The sequence below is a fragment of the Phascolarctos cinereus genome, unplaced genomic scaffold (assembly GCF_003287225.1).
Source record: "Phascolarctos cinereus isolate Bilbo 61053 unplaced genomic scaffold, phaCin_HiC Scaffold_3;HRSCAF=262, whole genome shotgun sequence".
Taxonomy (NCBI): domain Eukaryota; kingdom Metazoa; phylum Chordata; class Mammalia; order Diprotodontia; family Phascolarctidae; genus Phascolarctos; species Phascolarctos cinereus.
Genome location: NW_027555736.1, coordinates 79,061,149 through 79,081,842, shown reverse-complemented (window position 1 = coordinate 79,081,842; position 20,694 = coordinate 79,061,149). Strand labels below are relative to the sequence as shown.

The 20,694-nt window shown below is 39.5% G+C and overlaps 1 protein-coding gene across 1 annotated transcript in view; it reads right to left on the bottom strand.

Annotated features, from left to right (window-relative positions):
* The window catches only part of MYOF (myoferlin), a 158,406-nt gene that overhangs the window by 104,605 nt on the left and 33,107 nt on the right, over positions 1-20,694 (bottom strand).

Here is a 20,694-nt window from a genome sequence, read left to right as displayed (position 1 = left end):
TTTCTGCTGTCTTTCTCCCCAATTCTTTCAACTTTAATTTATAAGGAATCTACTTATTATGTGTCTATGTTTGGTAATAAATACTATTTAGCAGTTTTGAAAAGCACGTGTGATACGCATGCAGAATGCCAAATCAATCCTATCCTGAGTGGTTCTGCTCTCAACACTAACACACAGACTTTCACATTCTCCATTCTGGCTCAGCCTACATCTGCTCCCTTCCTAGCAAGAGGGGAGTTGACTGGGAATAGAATAAAATAAACATGATGTCAGTTATTGGCTCTGAGCAGTTAAAATGCCCCTCGCCGGGAGGCACTGCACCCCATTTCCTAACTTTCAAACAATTTTCCTTCATAGATTATTAATCCTTTGCAGAGACTACAGTAAAAACAAAACAAAACAAAACAAAACTTGCATATTTAATTCTCAAAGGAAGAGGCTACTTTCTTTTAGAAACTTTCCCACTAAAAATAGTTTTAGAAACAGTTTCAGTTGAAGAAAGAATGTAGCTATAACTATAAGTTTTAATAAGATTACAGCCAATGAAGGCTGAAATAAAACATTCCCTTTGGAGAAGGCTGCACTCCATGGCTAAGACTAAGGGCCTCCCTGGCCTATTTTCTAAAATGTTGCCTAGTTACAAAACACTCAGAGAGCCTGGAAAATGATGACTTGGCCTCCTACACATGGGACAAGAATATTTCAGCCTAACCACAAACTAACTTCCTTTAGAGAAAGCCACACTCAAATAGGCAACTTTTTCCTTTGTCTTCCTGGTGTTTTAAAACATGGCAACATGACGGAAGTTGGATTTTGCTGTTGCTGTTTTTATTGTTATTGTTGTATTTTCACAGAAAAATAAGAGAGTCTAGTTAAGCTAGGGCCCGGCTTAAAAAAAGATGAACAGCCTTCTCCTTGGGAAACTTCATGTGGGAAAGGAGATTACAGCCTTCAGGCTCTCTAGCTATGCTCAGGGAGGTTATAAATTACAGATGTTTTCAGGGAAAAAAAAGAGGAGAGGAGAGTTAACTATTGCCTTCCTAAATATGTCACTACTTATTTACCACATGGGATCATAGGTTTATAGCTGGGAGAGACCTTAGAATTCACCTAATCCAACTTTGTCATTTTACAGACCAATAAACTGAGGTCCAGAGGAATTGAGACATTTGCTCGAGATGCCATGGGTAGTGAGAGATGGAATTTGAACTCAGACCCTCTCTCAGCCTCCAAAATTCCATGTGCTTTCCACTGGGGCACAATGTCTTCCTGGGAGGCCAGGTTGATTACCATGCATGAACATCAGCTGCTTGGGAATTGGATGTCTTAATGGCTGTTAAAAATATCAATAACCTGATGTTGCATACACATAGACAGGCAGACAGGTGGATGTCTGGACAGATGGACAGACAGATAGATGATATAAAAAAAGAAGACAGAGAATATTTATTAAATATTTACTATATGCCAAGCACTATTCTGAGCGCTAGGAATACAAATATAAGTAAGCAAGAGGGCCCCTACTCTCAAAGAGCTCGAGTTCTAATTAGAGCAAACAATACAAAAAGGTCAGCTAGAAGGCATGGGATGTACACACAGTTGCATGGGTTGTGTGTGTACACATACATATGTATACATATGTATACATATATGTACACATACACACATAATCATACTCATTCACAGTGTGTGCGTATGTATAGTGTATCTCTAGCTGTAAATGATCTTAAGGGTATTGGCTAAGAGTTTCATTACCAGTGGTTTTCTTTTGATGGGGTACAGAGCAAAGTATGACTAGAAGAGAAGTAGAAAAAAACATGCTCACTATTAACTTTAGCATAAACTTTACAGAAGCATGCCCCAGTAGTGAGTAACTTGCTGGCAGAGTTCCTGACTGGGGAGACTGACTCGTATAAAGTTATTCTTCTGTAGAACAGTGAGATCAGCCCACATGGATTGCTGGAAATTCCTTCCAGAAAATAACTAGGAACCAAAAGGCTGAAGGGAAGAAATCATATGGCACACTGCTTTGCTCCTCTGGAGACAAAAGTTCAAATTTGATTTTCTGTTGGTGATGGCAGTGGTTCTCAACAGAATCATCACTAGGGTGGAATAACTGAGTCTTTGCCCCAGGGTACAGAAATTGAAAGGATGCCAAAAGGACAGTCCTGGAGTTTGCTTCCTACCACCAGAGGCTGTGCCCCAGATGACATTCTCTCCATCTTCATGAAAAGCAGACTTGTTCCTTCCCCCAGCAAATGCATATCTTGCCCACCCAGTCTTACATCAGTATAGAAATCTCATGATTAGGCATATTGAATTTGAAGTCCCAGAGGAGGTGGGAGAAGATGACATCAAGAAAATATGTAGATAAAAAAAGGGGGGGCGGGCAGCTAGGTGGTGCAGTGGCTAGAGCACCAGCCCTGGATTCAGGAAGACCTGAGTTCAAATCCAGCCTCAGACACATAACACTTACTAGCTGTGTGACCCTGGGCAAGTCACTTAACCCTGTTGCCTAGATCAAAAAAGAAAAAAAGAGAGAGAGAGAATATGAAAAGGGATTGGCCTTGCAAAAGGAAAGGTATCCCTTCCTCTGAAACAATACAGAAGCCAGAAAGGATAGATAGGGACGGTCAACAGGCATTTATGAAGTACTTACAATATGTCAGGTACTGTGATAAGCATTGGAGACACAAAGAGAAAAACTGTTCCAGCCCTAAAAGAGCTCACATTCTAATGAGGAGATGAGATGCAAATGACTATGAACATACACCATATAATGATAATTAATAATAATAATAACTAACATTTCTATAGCATGTGGAGATTTGCATAGCACTTCACAAATATTATCTGTCTTTATCCTTACAACAACTCTAGGAGGAATGTGCTATTATCATCCCCATTTTATAGAAGAGAAAACTGAAGCAGATAATGGTTAAGTAGCTAATAAATGTCTGAGACCAGACTTGAATTCAGGTTTTCTTGACTTTAAGTCTAGCACTCCATCCACTCTGCCACCTAGCTGTCTCATACATATATTGCTATCTATCTATCTATCTATCTATCTATCTATCTATCTATCTATCTATCTATCTATCTCTCACCTAGCTACACTACTTTGGGACTCTTTTGACTGATTTCTCCACTATGCCCCAAAGGAAGCTCATCATTGGGATAACCTCATCATCCTGCAAGATATCCTCAGCCTTGGTCCTCCATCTCTCCCCTGCTTCTCTGGTCGGAGGGTGGGCTATGAACTCCAAATCTCTATTTGAGGAGTGACCTTAGCTCAGACACTTCCTCATTTCTCACCTGGCTGTACTACCTTGGGACTTCTCTGACCAATTCCTCCATCTTGCCTACATATCAGTTACCTTTCCCTCCTTCCCCCACTTTTTCAGTTTCTTTTTGTGTATTGTCTTCTACCGTTGGGATAATAAGCTCCTTGAGGGCAGAAGCTGTCTTTCTTTTTTCATGTTTTTTATTCACTGCGTTTAGCACAGTGCCTGCACAGAGGAAGAGATTAATAAATGTTTATTGACTGACTATCACCAATCTATCAACAAGATGAAAGGTTACAAAGGAATTCCAAGAGGTGACAAGAGAATAGATGAGAGACTTCATAGTTGATGACCTAAATATGTTTAGTGATGTAGAATAGGAGGAAGAGTGTAAACCACTGAGGGCTTCAGGAGTGCAGAAAAGGTTTCTAACAGCTACTTAGGGGACTAGGCTAAGGAAGCAACAATGAGGGGGAAAATGGACTTTTAAGGGCCCAAATCAAGGGAGACTGCAAGGTTCTGCCAGCAGCTCCCATTTTGGAAGGGGGATTATTTCACTATGAATCTGATAAATCCCAGAGGCAGCTACACAGCACCCCAATCTAACCTGCCCTTCTCCAATGGGGCAACATAAGATTGAAGCTAGAAAGTGTTAAAAGAGCCAGTCAGTTAGTCTTTCATACTAAGCTTCATGCTTCTTTTGAAATTCTAAGGGGAGCTAAGAAAATAAATGCATTAGAAAAGTGGAAACTTCCGTTCATTTTAAGGTCCCTCCCTTTGACAGGAAATTCCTCATGGTTTTTTAAAAAGGGTATGTTCCATGAAAGATCTCATGAGTCAGAATGAATAATTCCTTTATCTTCTTTAGATAAAAGAGGCAGAAGAAGTAATGGACCTTAATAATTCCAGAAGAAGAAATTGACATTACTGCTGAGCTTTAGAGTTTTGTAAAGCACCTTATGGACGTGACCTCATTTAATCATTATTCCATTTTACTGATGAAGGAATTGAGTCTCAGAGAAGCTAAGTGACATATTCATGGTCATGCAGCTTGTCCGAGCCAGGAAACATAAATCTAGGCCTCCTGACTCCAACTTCATCACTCTTTCCATTACACCAAGCTGTCTTATATAGTAAAAGGGAAGGAGCTCTGAAGGCAAGATGGACCTAGGTATGAATCTGAATTCTGACACTTATTAGTCGTGTAACCATAGATAAGTCACTTAACCCTTCCGGGCTTCAGCTTTCCCTTCTGTAGAATGGGAATAATGACATTCTTGTTATCTTCTGCACAGGGTTATTATGAAGAAAGAATTTAGGGCCATAGGATGTTTAGAATTGGAAGAGCCCTTGGATAGGTAGATAGTTGGTGGACAGATAAGTATCTGAGGCCAGGTTTGAACTTGAGTCTTCCTGATACCAGGCCTAGCGCTCTCTCTACTATGCCACCCCTAGCTACCTGACTCAGTACACCTAATGTTCTGGGAGCTTTCCTTTAGCTCTCCTGATATCATGACACCAATAGAGCACGTAAGCTGTCTATTGAGTATCCTTTACTCTCACCACTCGACCAGCCCATCTCCTTTCCCAGCCATACATGTCTTTGATGATATCTTTTCCATGTTTTATGCCAACAACTCGTCATTCATATTATATTGTTGTTCAGTTGTTTCAGTCATGTCTGGCTCTTCATGACCCCAGTGAGGGGTTTTCTTGGCAAAGGCATTGGAGCAGTTTGTCATTTCTTTCTCCAGCTCATTTTACAGATGAGGAAACTGAGGCAAACAGGGTTAAGTGACTTGTCCAGGGTCACACAGCTAGTAAATGTCTGGAGCCATATTTGAACTCAAGTCTGCTTGACTCCAGGCCTGGCACTCAATTCACTGTATCACCTAGCTGTAGTCTGTTTATGCCTACCTTGTATCTCTATTGCTCTTTGGACAACTTGCAATTCTGATTCCTTAGAAACTGTAATATTCCATTACTTATGGAAATACTGTGCTATTCAAAAGAATGCTAGAGTTAAAAAGATGACATTGTAAGTCAGGGGAAAGATTGAGATAATTAAAAGCTCCACATTTCTCAAAGGCAATCTAGTCTGCTCTTCATCTCCTACTGACTTCTGGGCCAGTTCATGTGTAGTGTCTTTGCAAAGTATATACGCCTGATAAACCAAGTAGATCACAGCCTGGATAACAGGCATTCTTCATCCACTTGGTTTTTCCTATGTAGCTGAACTCTTCTGAATGATTTTGGATCTCATTTAAAAGTTTCTACAGTATTCTGGGGCTTAATGCAATCAGCACAATGCAATCACCTGCAAACAAGAGGCCCAATAAACAGTGAAGTGAATTTAGAGTAATAGGTTCTTGGTTCAAAGCCTAGGTTCTACCACCTATTATCCATGTGATCTTGGGTAAGTCACTTCCCCACTCTGGGGCTTGGTTTCCTCCTCTATAAAATGAAGGGTTAGATTGAATGGCTTCCAAGATTCCTAAGAGATCTAAATTTATGATCCTATGAATTTCAAGAGGACCTCCCCCTTAAACGTCTTCCTATTGGACCCCTCACTTGCCTTCTTCCATAAGCAATGAAAAGCATTCCACTTTCATTTTCAGAGAAGACTAAATTCAACATAGATTTAGAGGTTTTGAGGCTCTAATGAGACTCCACACCTGGAGTACTATATTCATTTCTGGCTGCTATATTTTAGGGAGGACACTGATATGTTGGAAAACCTTCAAAGGAAGGTAGCCAGGATGATGAAGGGGCTTGAGATCCTTGATGAGGAAGAGTTAAAGGAACAGTAGATGCTTAGCTTGGAGAAGAGAAGACTTGTAGGGGTAGGGAGTCAGGGTGGGAAATATTTGATAGCTGTCTTCAGGCACACTGCAAGAATTAAATTTGTTCTGTCTGTCCTTAGAAGGTGGAAGCAGAAGCAACGAGTGGAAGTAAAATCGGTAAAATTTGCAGAGGCAACTTTTTGCTGTTGTACAATCATTCAGTCATGTCCAACTCTTTGTGACCCCACATAGTCCCTTCTGTTCTCCACTATCTCCCAAAGTCTGTCCAAGTTCATGTTCATTGTTTCCATGACATTGTCTATCCATTTCATCCTCTGCAAACTTCTGAATATTTAATAATATCAAAAAATGAAAAAGTCTGCCTCACAAAGTAGTGGATTCTACCATCCACTCTTTGAGCATGTTGTAGTAGGAATTATTGTTTAGGTATGGATTGGACTGGATAGCTTCTGAAATCCCACTGACTTTAAGATTTAGAGCTGGAAGAGGCCTTAGAGGTCCTTGAGTCCAACCCCTATGTTTTGCTGATGAGGAAATTGAGATTGAGCGAGGTTAGGTCACTTGCCCACATTCACATAGCTAGTAAATGTATAGGGAAGGATTAAAATTTTGGTCTACCAGACTCCAAGTTCATCAGTCTATCCATTGGACCACCCAGATGCTTTAAGCTGCCAACTATGAGATACTGTGACAACAGACATGAAAATTCTTCTAAAAATGTAAGGCATCATACAAATGAATATTATGGTAATATCCAAAAGGAATTTGAAGTCCACAAATAGTACATTGGGGCATTCACTACAAAGATGTCTTTGATGTGTCATAACATTCTAGAGCTTCTCACCCACTTTTACCAATTTTTAGCCAAACTGGTAGAAGGTGGTGATGGTGGTAACCATAATGAAGTGAAGGAGAATGTCTGATCTGTGTAAATTTATAACTGTATAACTACAATAAATTTGGATGAGAAGATGCAGATATGCAAGGGACAAGACTGGTAGATGGCTGGATACGACGATGACCTTCACATTTTGACAAGTATATCACACGTTTTCAAAAAAGGGAGAGAAAATTGGGAAACTATTATCTTGTTCATCTTCCCTCCTTCATGTAGGCTTGCATTTGAGCATCTTGGGTCTATTTGGATGTACCCAATTTTAAAGATTTCTTGTGAAAGAGTTTCTTTTAACTCTACCTACCTCATATGGTTGTTATAAAGAAAGTAATCTGTGAACATTAAAACTTATATAAATGAAGGGGCAGCTAGGTGGTGCAGTGGATAGAACGTTGACCCTGGAGTCAGGAGGACCTGAGTTTAAATCCAACCTCGGACACTTACTAGCTAGCTATGTGACCCTGGACAAGTCAGTTAACCACCCCCCCCATTGCCTCCAAGATTGAAAAAATAGATAAATAAAACTTATATAAACATGAGTTTATTGGTTATCTACCTCAATATGGAATAACTCCTACTCTAAGGAAATAATACCTTATCACCAAACTAAATCTCTCACAGTGTAAATGTAACTGTGATACCTGCTTCTTTCCTTTCTAGTGACAGAAATGGGTTAGTAACTGTCCTACATATTTGGACTTCCCAGCTAGACTTCCTCACACACATGCTTTTTCTTTGGTTTATAATTCTGCTTCTCGGAGTTCCTATTATCATTTTTCACAATCACCATATAAGTGATTTTTACAGCTTGTATTCATAGATGACCAATTGTAAAATCATTGTTCTCTGTTGTCTTTCTGCAGAAATCCAGAAATTCAGAAGTACCAGCTGGCAGAAAGCCCTATTCACATGCGATCTGCCTATCATCTGGGGCCCAGTGAATAAGAAGCTTAACCAGGGGCTTTATTTTTAGATGTGGCAGAAACAGAGACAAGAGAGTGAGAAAAAACAAGGAAATGTGGAGGGCCAAGAAAGAGGCAGCGATAAATGGGGAAGAAAAAGACAGAGGCCACAAAGCTCCATGAGAGAGAGATGAGAAAAAAGGAGAAACACAGAGTAAGAAGCAATAGGTACAACATACAAGAGCAGAGAGCAAAAGACAGAAGGCAGACTAGTATTAAGATAGACCGACCACAGGCAGATTTTGGAAGTCTTTAAAAAGTGTCTTCAATACTCTTTTGCATACTCAGGATTTTACATACTCCCCACCCCAGATCATGAAGAACCCCAAGGTACTCTGCACTATCATGGTTCTTCTCCAACTGCCCAAAGATACCCACTGTGGCATCCTGCCTGGACCCACTGTTCCTGGACCTCAATGCTCTCGACCTGTCATTCCATCTTATCCTCTCTCAAATGACATAAAAAACATGTATTCTCTTCCACATCTCCTCAAAGACCTCCTCTCCTGTTAACTGTTATACTGAAAAGCCAGCTCATAAGCTGTTTTACAATAATCTTTTTTAAAATTTTATTTATTTTATTTTTAATTTGTGGAATGAAACAAGCATTTCCATAACACAATATAATAAAAGATGATTGCACATGAAACTACAAATCTATTATGTACAACCTGCTATTTCTTTTAAATACAAAATAAAGTTATCATGTAAATTGTTTTTCCTTTTTTTCTTCCCTCCCCTCACCCTAGATAATCATAGTTACAATAATCTTTTAATGGTTACAAAGGGCTTAATTTATTATCTCTCCCAGGAATTGGAATTTTAACAGGGTACTCCTGATAAATGTAATGTATTCACCCAAAGGAATGTGCTCATTCAGGGAATTGCAAGAATTTGGAGTTGGAAAGGATTTCAGCAGCCAGTCAATCAACTTAGACCAGAAAGGAAACTCTACTCTTATATACCCAACTAATCATTGAAGCTCTGGAGGTGGTGGCCCATTACTGTTTGGGACAATTCTAATCATTGGGAAGTTCATCCCAACATCAAGCCTTAATTTGCCTCTTGTTGGATGAGGAACATTTGGACCAGTATATCACAGGTTTGTGACTTCCACTTTATACACGAGGTGGTGAAGTTGTTGTTGTTGTTATCGTTCAGTCTTTTTCAGTTGTGTCTGACCCTTTGTGACCCTATTTGAGATTTGTGGCAGAGATACTAAAGTGGTTTGCCACATCCTTCTCTAGCTCATTGGTTACATGACTTGCCCAGGGTCACACACCTAGTAAGTGTCTGAGGCCAGATTTGAACTCAGCAAGATGAGTGTTCCTGACTCCGGACTTAGTGCTCTGTGCACTATGGCACCACCAAGTGTGACTTCTACTCTGTACTCATGCTCTACCATGTCTTCTCTTCTCCAGGCTAAATGACTCCAGTTTCTTTAACTAGTTTTCCTATGCATGGCCTCAAGCTCCTTCACCAATCTTGTCCTCCTTTAGATATTTTTTTAGCTCCAAATAGCCTTCTAAAGCCATGGTGCCCAAAACAAATATAGTCCAAACAAGGTAGGCTACAATGATTCTATCATCACCTTATTCCTAGACACCATGCCTCTCTTAATGTAGCCCAATATCACATTAGATATTTTTTTGACCACCCTATCTTTCTGCTCATATTGAGCTTGCAGGCCACTAAAACTTCCAGATATTTTTCAGATAAACTTCTATCTAACATGCCTCCCCTGTTGTACTTGTGGCATTGATTTTTTGAACTCAAATATAAGACTTTACATTTATCCCTGTTGACTTCTATTTTATTGTATTCAGCCCAATTCTCTAGCCTTTTGAGATCTTTTAGAATCCTGATTTGTCAACCAATGTGTTAGCCATCCTTCCCAGCCTGGTGTGATCTAAGAATCAAAGGATCACACCTTTTATGCATTTATTCAAGTAACTGATAAAAATAGTAAAGAACACAGGGTTAAGCATGGATTCCTGGAACCTCTACAACAGACCTCCTGCCAAGGTGAAATGGAACCATTAATATTGAACTATTTGAGTCTGACCATGCAACTAGCCAGTTTATTGAATTGACTCACAAAATAATGGTGTGCCAATACTTCAGGGATCTGTAATTTCAATGGTGTGGATTTTCCCCTTACCCATCAGCTATACAATTCTCTTTTCTATACTTTAGGAAATGACCTTCATTGGGTCTTATGATGGAAAAAATTTATTTTTTAGTGGAAAACCTTCTGATAATGAAGCTCTTCCCATCAAGGTAGGTGTCTTCTAAGGCTCATTTTTTAAGTCTCTAAATTTTATAGGACCTGCCCCAGAACTTGCATTCAACTAGTGCAACCTGAAAAAGTCATCTCCATATTGATTCAACCATTCTGGAAAGCAATTTGGAACTATGCCCAAAGGGCTATAAAACTGTGCATACCTTTGATCCAGCAATATCACTACTAGGTCTGTATCCCAAAGAAAGCATAAAAAATTGAAAAGGATCCACCTGTACAAAAATACTTACAGCAGCTCTTTTGTGGTGGCAAAAAGTTAGAAATTGAAGGGATGCCCATCAATTGGGGAATGGCTGAACAAATTATGGAATATGAATGTAATGGAATATACTATTGTGCTCTAAGAAATGATGAGCAGGCAGATTTCAGAAAAACCTGGACCGACTTAGATGAACTGATAGTGAGTGAAATGAGGAGAATTAGGAGAACATCGCACACAGTAACACCAACATTGTAAGATGATGATCAACTTTGATAGATTTAGATCTTCTCAGCAATACAAGGATCTAAGACAATTCCAAAAGTCTCATGATGGAAAATGCTATCCACATCGAGAGAAAGAACTATGGAGTCTGAGAGTAGATTGAAGCATACCATTTTCACTATTTTTCTTTCTTGTGGTTTTTCCCTTTTGTTTAGATTCTTCTTTCACAACATGACTAATGTGGAAATAAATATGTTTGATATGATTGTACATGTACAGCCTATATCAGATTGCTTGCCATCTTGCGGAGGGGGGAAACGAGGGAGAAAAAAATGGAACTCAAAATCTCACGAAAATGAATGTTGCAAATTATCTTTACATGTAATTGGAAAAACTAAAATACCATTAAGTGGGAGAGAAAAAGAAAAAGAAGGATAAACAACACATGCACAAGTCATCTCCATGCCATCATAGTTCAATAGAGTAGAACTTTACTGGAGGCAGACTGCTTATCTGTTCACTTAGTTTGACTTCTTAATAAAGATTTACTGTTTGTAGTTGGCATTTAGGGTTTTCACAGTTCCAAATGGCTTTGATCCAAGTTGATTTTCTACTTTATTGATATTTTGATACCAAATATAAGTTAGAACTTTTTTTTAAAGCTTTGCTTGGCTAACAAAAAGTAGACATCTGCATTTGATTTTCAGCACAATCAGTTGCAGGGTAAGTCATTCAATTAGGAAAGCATGCCTTCAACATTTTCTGACTGGACTTCTTTCTGGGGGCCTTCTTTCCATAAAACTAGCCTAGGTCACAAAAAGAAAAATACTGAAGACTACGTATCGGAATAAGAGCAATTTGTTTACATTCTGCCAGGTCATACATATTGGTTTTACATGGAAGAGAATTGAAACAGGATTGTGAAAACTAGATGTAACTTGATATAAGAAAACTTACTGGTATAAGAAAAATAAATGATATATAAACTTGATATAAAATACATATGATATTTAAACTTGATGCAAGAAAAAAAGATAAATCTAGAAGAAGGATGTCACTTTCTAGTGATTTTAATAAGCCAAAAAAACCCTCCCCAAACACTTAATTCATATAAAACAACAATTCTGCTCTTTTCCCTAATTTTAAAACCTTTGTCTACGAATTGGTATGTAAAATTGTGTCCGAAGACAAAGTTCTATCCTCTCAGTTCCACAAGGCCCCAAAATCTTATTTCCTTCTGCTGTTTTCCCCATGCAACAGACCTTCCCAGGCTTGGATATGTTCCTTTGGGCAAATCAAATCAATAAATATTTACAGAAAGTCTATTATTTTCAAGGGACTGTCCTAAGACCTGTTTGATGGCCAAGAACCAAAGCTTTCAAGTCTGTGACCTTTCATCAGGAAATGGAATTTTGTCTTAAATTAAATGTGGTCATGGTAGAATTGAGGTGGGGTTCATTCTAAATCTGGAATTATTAGGCTTCTTTCCCTCAACTTTAGCTTAGTAGACAAGACAGCATCCCCCATTTTCTGATGATCTGTTTCTTCTAACTTTGCCCTGGGCATCGGTGAGGGTGGCTGAGAGGGAAGAGAAAGAAATGCAAACAAACTTTGGGAGATAGTCTGTTTTCAACAAACAGAAAAGCTTCCTTATGAGTCACACATAATTAAGTTAACACTTCATTTTTTAGGTCAGCAAGAAAAAGCCTCCTTCTACTCTGTACTTAGGATTAGGGCACATAAATTAGAGCAAAATTCTTGGCTCTTTAAGTGGACATGGCTGTCAGATCACACCACTGGAAGTTTCTAGGCTTCAGTTATACAGCATCATTGGGAAATGAGGAAGCCCAAATTTACAATTTTTTTAGTTAAACAAAGGTTACCACAGCTTTTAACACTGAAGCTTTTTATTGTATTCTAAATATTTTGTTGTTGTTGAAGAGGAGGAGGAGGACAATGATAATAATAATTGTTAGTATTCATATAATACTTTGAAGTTTGCAAAGTACTTTACCAAAACAAATGCCTCAGGTAATTTCCTCCCTGACTCAAACTGTCCCCCCACAGCAGTGGCCTCGGGGTAGCTTGAGTTGTGTGGGTTCCCACCCCTCAACCAGCTGAATTTGTTGTAAGCAATTGATCTAAATGTGTCTTTTGTGCCACTTGTGCAAGGCACAAAAATCACTAGTTTTAGCTCTGTCACAGATAACCTGCAGTATGTCAACAATAATTTCAACCTCTTCTTGATGATTAAAAGTGATCAATGTGAACCTTCTTGGCTATGCTGTGATATAATAAGGCCATTAGGGGTTAGTGGGATGTATGGGGATATTGTCTGCAAACTCTTCAGAGATTATAACTCTGATTCCTCCTCCTTTCCTATCAGTTCTTAGGGAAGCCCCACTCCTGATGCTTCAGAACTCTTGTATCAAGTCAAGTCAAAAGGCATTTACTCTGTCAATGTGATATAACCTAGGAAAAACCAAATGCTTCAAGGGAAATCAGATAACAAAGTCTATTTAATGCTGTCCTGACCTCCTTAATAATTCCACATGATCTTGGAAAAGTTATTTACTTTCTCTTAGCCTCACTTTCCTCATCCTTAAAATGGCATGGCAGGTCTAGATGACTTCTAAGATTATTTCACACTCAGAATTGAGTACCTGTCCTCTTTATGAAGCATATGTACTTTGTGAAAGATATTTTCCTTGTGCAAAGAAGACTTCTCGGTGAATGTCTGCCAAATATATAAATGTGTGTATACATATATATGTACATGCATATATACATACAAATATATTATTATATATATGTATAAGAAAAATAATATAATCTTGTCAACTCAGTTTCTATAGTCACCAGTTTTCATCATAGATAATGAAGTTTCAGGGCAGCTAGGTAGCACAATGGATAGAATTCGTTGAGCCTGCAGTCAGGAAGACTCATCTGACCTCAGACTCTTACTAGCTGTGTGAACCTGGGCAAGTCATTTAACCCTGTTTGCCTCAGTTCCTCATCTGCAAAATGAGCTGGAGAAGGGAATGGCAAACTGCTCTAGTATCTGCCAAGAAAACCCCAATTGGGTCACGAAGAGTCAAACATGAGCCAAACAACTGAGCAAAAAATGAAGTTTCAACATAATAGCAAGGTATTTAACTATAAATTGCACCCATATCTCTATAAGGTGGGAACACATCCCTTGAGGACATCAGAAAGGACAGATTCCATTGGCAAGCAAAATTTGCATATCTCTTGGGGTCTTAAAATAGCTAAATTCTGGGAAGTTTGAGGTAGTAATAGCAGGAGAACTGCAATGGAAGGGGAAAAGCAATGGGATTTCCCCTTTCTCCCCCTCTTCTATTCACCTTCCTCCCAGGAATACTAGCAGGAGAGAGAGAGAGAGAGAGAGAGAGAGAGAGAGAGAGAGAGAGAGAGACAGAGAGAGACAGAGAGAGAGAGAGAGAGAGACCCCATTTAGCTGTTCAAGAGTTCATTGGTACAAGTGAGTTCAAGGCACAACCAATCAATCAGAGGTATATATTCCAGAGGTATATACACAGATACAGAAAAGCAATCACGTGAGAGTAAAAGCAGCTTTCAGGAGCATGGCCCCTGACAGTGGAGAAGAGACTCAGCTTTGGAGAAGAGCAGACCCTGAACTCAGCTGAGCAATTTGTCCAGCACAAATGCTCCCTGCCTCCCAGTTTCCTTACCTTTAAAAACAATAGACTGAATTGTCAGGAGATCTGGTTTCCTATAATGGCTACCGTCACTAATTTGCCATTTGAGTTGAGGTAAACTAGTTTTTTCCTCTCTTTTTCCTCATCTGTAAAATGAAGAGCTTGGACTAAATAATTTCTAGTGTTCCTTTCATTAAATGAATAGCAGCCTGAGGTTATGATGGGTCAAAATAAGAAAAGATAGGTTTGGAACAGAGGGCAGAGCCCAGACAGAACTAGCCTGAGCAGGTGTCAAGAAATAGAGGGCAGAAGGATATCCATGGAAAATTTCACCTAGATAGTACCCACCAATGTTGCTGTGGTCAACATTTGGAATAATGTTGGTACAGTGCTTTTTTAAAGCCTTAAAACTTCATACAAACACCAGTAGCTGTCATTACTACTATTCTTCATCATTTTGCCTCATCTATCACCTGCTTGCATAAAAGAAGTAGGAAAAAGAGTGGAACATAATTTGCATTTTTCAGCCAAAAAATAAATGACTTCCAAAATTTCTGCATACTTGTTTGTCCATAAGGGGAAACTGCTACAATTCCTGGGGGAAATAGTCTTTCCATTTCAGCTGAGATGATCAGTTTCTAGTTAGTTAGCACTCCTCCTTTTTTCTGGGCTGTGACACCATTGTCATGGGAGCAAGGAAGGGAGGAACACATGTAGGATTTGGGAAAGAGCCTGTTCTTATCCCACAGCTTAAAGGAGGAATAGTGTGAAAGCCATTAACTGCTTATGGCATGAACCTTTTCCTACACACTTTATATCTTCATACCTATCTATCTATTATGGCCACTAAGTGACACAGTAGATAGAGTGCTGGGCCTGAAGTCAGAAAGACCAGAGTTCAAATCCAGCTTCAGACACTTACTAGCTGTGTGACTATGGGCAACTCATTTAATCCTGTTTGCCTCAGTTTCCTCATCTGTAAAATGAGCTGGAGAAGGAAGTGGCATCCAGTATCTTTGCCAAGAAAATTCTAAAAGGGGTCATAGTAAAAAATGATTGAAACAACTAAAGAACACTCCCCCCCCCACATACATATATACATGCTTACACACACAATTGTGACCAAGTACCCCTGCCCATCCCCTCAGGGCTGGGTCTGTTTAATTGTAATTGCAGTCACAGCAGATGTCAAATACAGCAACTGTTTGCTAAGAGTTTAGTCCACTATCGTCCAGCAACCAGAGCTCCAACATATGGAGCATGTCTTCCAGTGCTAAAGGAATGTTTTGCCTCCAGGGACATGACAGGTGAGGAAGACCTTTACCCTGTGAATACTCCTCTCTCAAAAGTCAAACCTCTACTAAGAAAGTAAAGTTGTTTCTTTTTTAAAAGTAAATAACAGAGAATTCCAACAAAAACATCAATTTTGCCCAGGCAGGATTTTTTGAAATGGATAATCCAGATATTGTCTAATTATGCCATTGTGTTGAGTTTATAGAGCCTCTTACATAATTCTTCTCTCCTCCCCAGTTTACCTCAAAAAAATTGCTTTGTCTATACTTATTTAAATACATGCTTTGTCCCTCAATGATAATATCTTCCCTTTGAGATCACATCCAGTTAATCTTGTATGTATCTCACTTCTTAGATGGTTGTGTAACTGTTGACTCCCCATTAGATTGTGAGCTCTTTGAAGGAAGGGACTGTTTTTGCATTTCTTCGTATGCTGAGCAATACAGAACAGTGCCTGGTGCATACAGGGGCTTCATAAATGTTTGTTTCCTGATATCACTTTTCTGTCTACTCAATAACATGTCTCCCCAGCCCAAAGCCTTTCCAAATAGCTCTGTGCTTTTAGGCACCAAGGTACCAGGCTCTCTAAGCACTACAAAATGCATCCAGGCCAGTGAAAGAGGCCTTCAAATCCATTTTAAATATCAAAGTCAGTTAAGATGGATGTTAGGAAACAAGGCTCCACAGTGGAAGAGAACCTGGAGTTCCAGGCTCTGGAAACCTTGGGATGCTGCAAGGCCTCTTAGGATTATAGATTTAGTGCAGGAGAGGACCTTAGTGGTCATGGAATGGTAGGCCTAGAGCTGAAGGCCATTCCTAAAACCATTTAGTCCAGCTTCTTCAGAAAACTGAGGCAGTGGGGGGAAATAGGGGAGGGGTAGTTACTTGACCAAGGTCATACAGGTGGGTCAGTTGTGGGATCTGAACCCAGAGCAAATGCTCTTTACACCTATGTGGACAAGTTCAAGCCCCTTCCGTTAACAGATAAAAAGCTTGAGGTCTGTAGAGGTTACAGGTGTGCTCAAAGTGATACAGATAGGTAGCAGGGCAGGATTTGAACCCACATCCTCTGACTCCAAAGCCATAGTTCTTTTCAACTACCCATCAACTACCAATCTTCCTCCCTAGGGAGCCTTATGGAGTTTCTGCCCAGGGAAAAAGTACAAGTGCTGATGCTAAATTTTGACACCTTGGTACAAAGCCCCAGGTGGCCCTGCCCTAGATGAGGCTCTGCCTAGGCCCTGCTCTACAGTCTGAATTTTCTAAGTCAGATTCTTCTTGGCCCTAAAGTATTGAAGGCCTAGAGGCAGCTGGGTGGTGCCATAGTGCACAGAGCATTGGGCCTGGAGTCAGGAAGACCTAAATTCAAATCTAGCCTCAGCCACTTGCTAGCTGTATGACCCTGGGCAAGTCACTTAACCTCTGTTTACCTCAGTTTCCTCAACTGTAAAATGGGGATAATAATAGAACCTACATCCCAGGGTCATTGTGAGGAGGAGGAGCCCCAGGCACTCTGGAAGCACCATGCTATTCCCCTTCTTTCTTTCTCCTGAAATGCAAATGATCTCTGGGAGCTTCAAGCATGGTACCCATAAGCCTTCTATGCCTTATTTCTAATTAGTTGGTCAGATTCACTCAATTCAATTAAACAGCTATTGAGCACCTACTATAAGCAAAGCAGTGGATACAAAGATAATGAATAAGCCAATATCTGCCTTCCTGAAGCCTGTTCAGTGGAGGATTGCAGATAAGCTTTTTGTAAATGTCACAGAGCCAAGAGTGAAAGTGTGGAATGTAGGAATAATGAGCTGCTTTGAGAAGGAAAAGCAAGAGGAATCAGGAAGTGGCAGCCCTATTACTGGCTCTCTTTGAATTTGGGTGACTTTCCCGATCTATACAATGGCCCCTCTGCTCCTCTTTCTCATGACACTCCTCATCACTTTCATCAGTGATGGTACTCCCTTCACTCATGCAGATCACAACCCTTCTGGGCCTTAATAGACTGCGTTCATACGTTGCTGTGGCTGAAAAATTCATCCCTTGACTGCCAACCTACTGTTACTTACTTAATTAATTAATTAAATGAACAGATTTATTGAGAGTTTGCTATTCTCCAGAAACTGTGTTAGGTGCTAGGGATACAAACAACAAAACTAAACAAAACAGTCCTGGGACTCATGGAGCTTGTAATTTCATTAGGAAGATACAACCCATGTGCATTTCAGTAAATATTTGGAAGAAAGAGGGAACAGTAACAGCTGGAGGAGGGAGGATCAGGAATGGCTTCATGGAGGACATGACACCAGAGTCCTAAGCTTTGAATGAAGACAAGGACTCTGAAAGGCAGAGAGGAGGAAGCAATGCCTTCTACGTAGGGAAGATAGTTTCTTTGAATCCGTGAAAGTAAGGCGTACAACAGGTCATTTGTTAAATTTTCAGTGTGAGAATTTGCGCCTCAGAAATGGGCAGATGCTACAAATTGGGGCTCGATTTCTTGTTTTGTTCATTGTCTAGACTTAAGGAAATGAGGGAGGAAATGCTAATAATGCAAATTAAACTTTGCATCTATTAAACATTTGCCAGCACACCTCTGAGGTCGGATGTCATCTTTAGGGAACAGTTATAAGTACATCTTGTATAGGATGCAGATAGTGTGATGGGGATTAATTAAAAATAAAGCTAGAAAGAGGATTCATGATGAAATATGCTATCTAATTCCAGATAAAGAGGTGATGGCTTCGGAGAGCAGATTGAAACCTTTTTTTTTTTCCTGTCTAAAGCAGGATTTTTTTTTTGCTTGACTACATATATTTTTAACAGGTTTTGTTTTGGTTTTTTGCTTTCTCATTGGGTGAGGAAGAGGAAGGGGAGTGAGAGCATTCAGAATTTAAAACAAAATAAAATTGAATAGAAAAAAACAGAAAGTAAATTGGGCCAAGTCTGTGGAGGGTCCTAAATACCAGGAAAAAGAGTGTGTATTTTCTCCTGGAAACAATAAGGAACTGCCAATAGCTTTTGAGCAGGGGAATGATATGGTCAAATCTTTCTCTTTGGAAAATTAAATTGACAGCTGTATGGAAAATGTCATTTTATGGTCAGGAAAGAGACTAGAAACAGGGAGACCAATTAAGAGAGTACCATGGTCTGAAGGCCATCTCCAGTCATCCTGATCTACATCTGGCCACTGGATCCAGATGGCTCTGGAGGAGAAAGTGAGGCTGGTGACTTTGCACAGCCCTCCCTCACTTACATCCAATTCACTTGAAAATCATGGCATCACCTTCCTGATGTCGTGGTCCTCTTCAAGAAGGAGGGACAAACAACAACCATCATAATAGTCTAGGTAAGAGATTATGATGGCCTGAAGTGAGGTTTTGTCTGAGTGAAAGAAATGAACTGACATGACAGATACTGCAGAAATAGAATTAATAGGACATGGATCTGATTGGATATTGGGGAAATGGTGAGAAAGAGTAAAGAATCTAGGATAATTCTGAGGTTGTGAACTTAAGTGACCTGGTCATTGGTATCTACCACAGAAATAGGGAAGTTTGGAGGAGAAATGGGATTAGGAGAATGATGAATCCCAATTTGGATATGATGGATTTGAGATGTTAATGGAACATCCAAGTGGATATATCTAGTAGGTCACTGAAAATATGGAAATAAAATATGTCTGGATCATGTGCGCTAAGGTGATAATTGGATCTATGTGAGAAAATTAGTTCATCCAGGGAAAACATAGGTGGAAGGGAAGGCAAGAGAAGGGAAGTCTGTTCACACCTACCCAACAATTACTTTAACTGAATTGACTAGTTACTTTGGTATTTTGTAGAAACAACCTAAGATAACCTATCCATTTTCATTGTTCAGACAGTATGGTATAGTGGACAAAGAGCTGGCCTCCAAACCTGGAAGACCTAGGTTCAAGGCTCACCTCTGACACATACTGGCTGTGTGACCCTGGACAAGTTACTTGACCTCTCAGTGTTCTAGGCAACTCTCTAAGACTGTATGTAAGTTGCAAAGAAAATGTCAACTTGTATTGATAGAAAGACTTTCTTCACCGAGGAATTTCCTATATCAGTGAAATCTTAGGTCCAGTCCATATGTTCTATCACCTGTTCTCTATGCAGGCTGCCTAATAAGCTTAATCTAAGTAGTGACTGAGATGACTGATTCTTTCTGAGTCTCCTGAACTGGTGTTGGATTCCTGCCTGATAATCATCTTCCCATAGAATGTCTATGCTGTCTATTTCCACTCCCAACACGCATCCCCTTGCTTACTCCATATCTGTATAAATGGTTGCTTTTCTCCATGCCCACATCACTTCTGCTCCTACCAAATCAAAATTATAGCAACAGAGACTCACTGAACATTTGTTTATGGGCAATACATTGTTATTGACACAAATTGTGAAGGTTGCGATGAAGTATCAGGCACAGTATCTGCCTTCAAGAAGCTTATCATCTTATTGGGAGGATGAGACAAATACTTGAAAAGCTAACAAAGATTTATTTGGTAATTCAAGAAGACAATAATAAGAAAAGATATAACAAAGAAGTATGTGATTAATTGACACATGAATTGTATAGATAATAGTTTAGACTAGCAAGGAATGTCAAAGACTTTAGATGAAATCTGAGCTGAGTTTTAAAAGTAGGTTTTGGATAGATAGAGAGAAATGGACAGGAAATTCCAAGAAAACAGAATAATAGAAGCCAAAGCTTAACAGCAAAAGGTACAGGATGAGTTTGGGGACCGTAAGTAACTCATTTTGACTAAAATGTAGGCCTTGCGTAGGGAAGTAATAGCTTTAACAGATTAAACTGCACTATGACTTTTGGGACACCCTATACTTTGGTTCTTGCTAGACCTCAGTAAATATCCTTGTGTAAAAACTTATTGATGTTAATTGGTTAATTAATATGAAGGAGGGATCAGCTTGTCAAACTTATGAATGATATTGGAGAGAACACACCAGATAGGATTTATGAACAATAGTATTAGAGAATCCACTGATCCCTCAGGGTAACCCTTAGAACCACA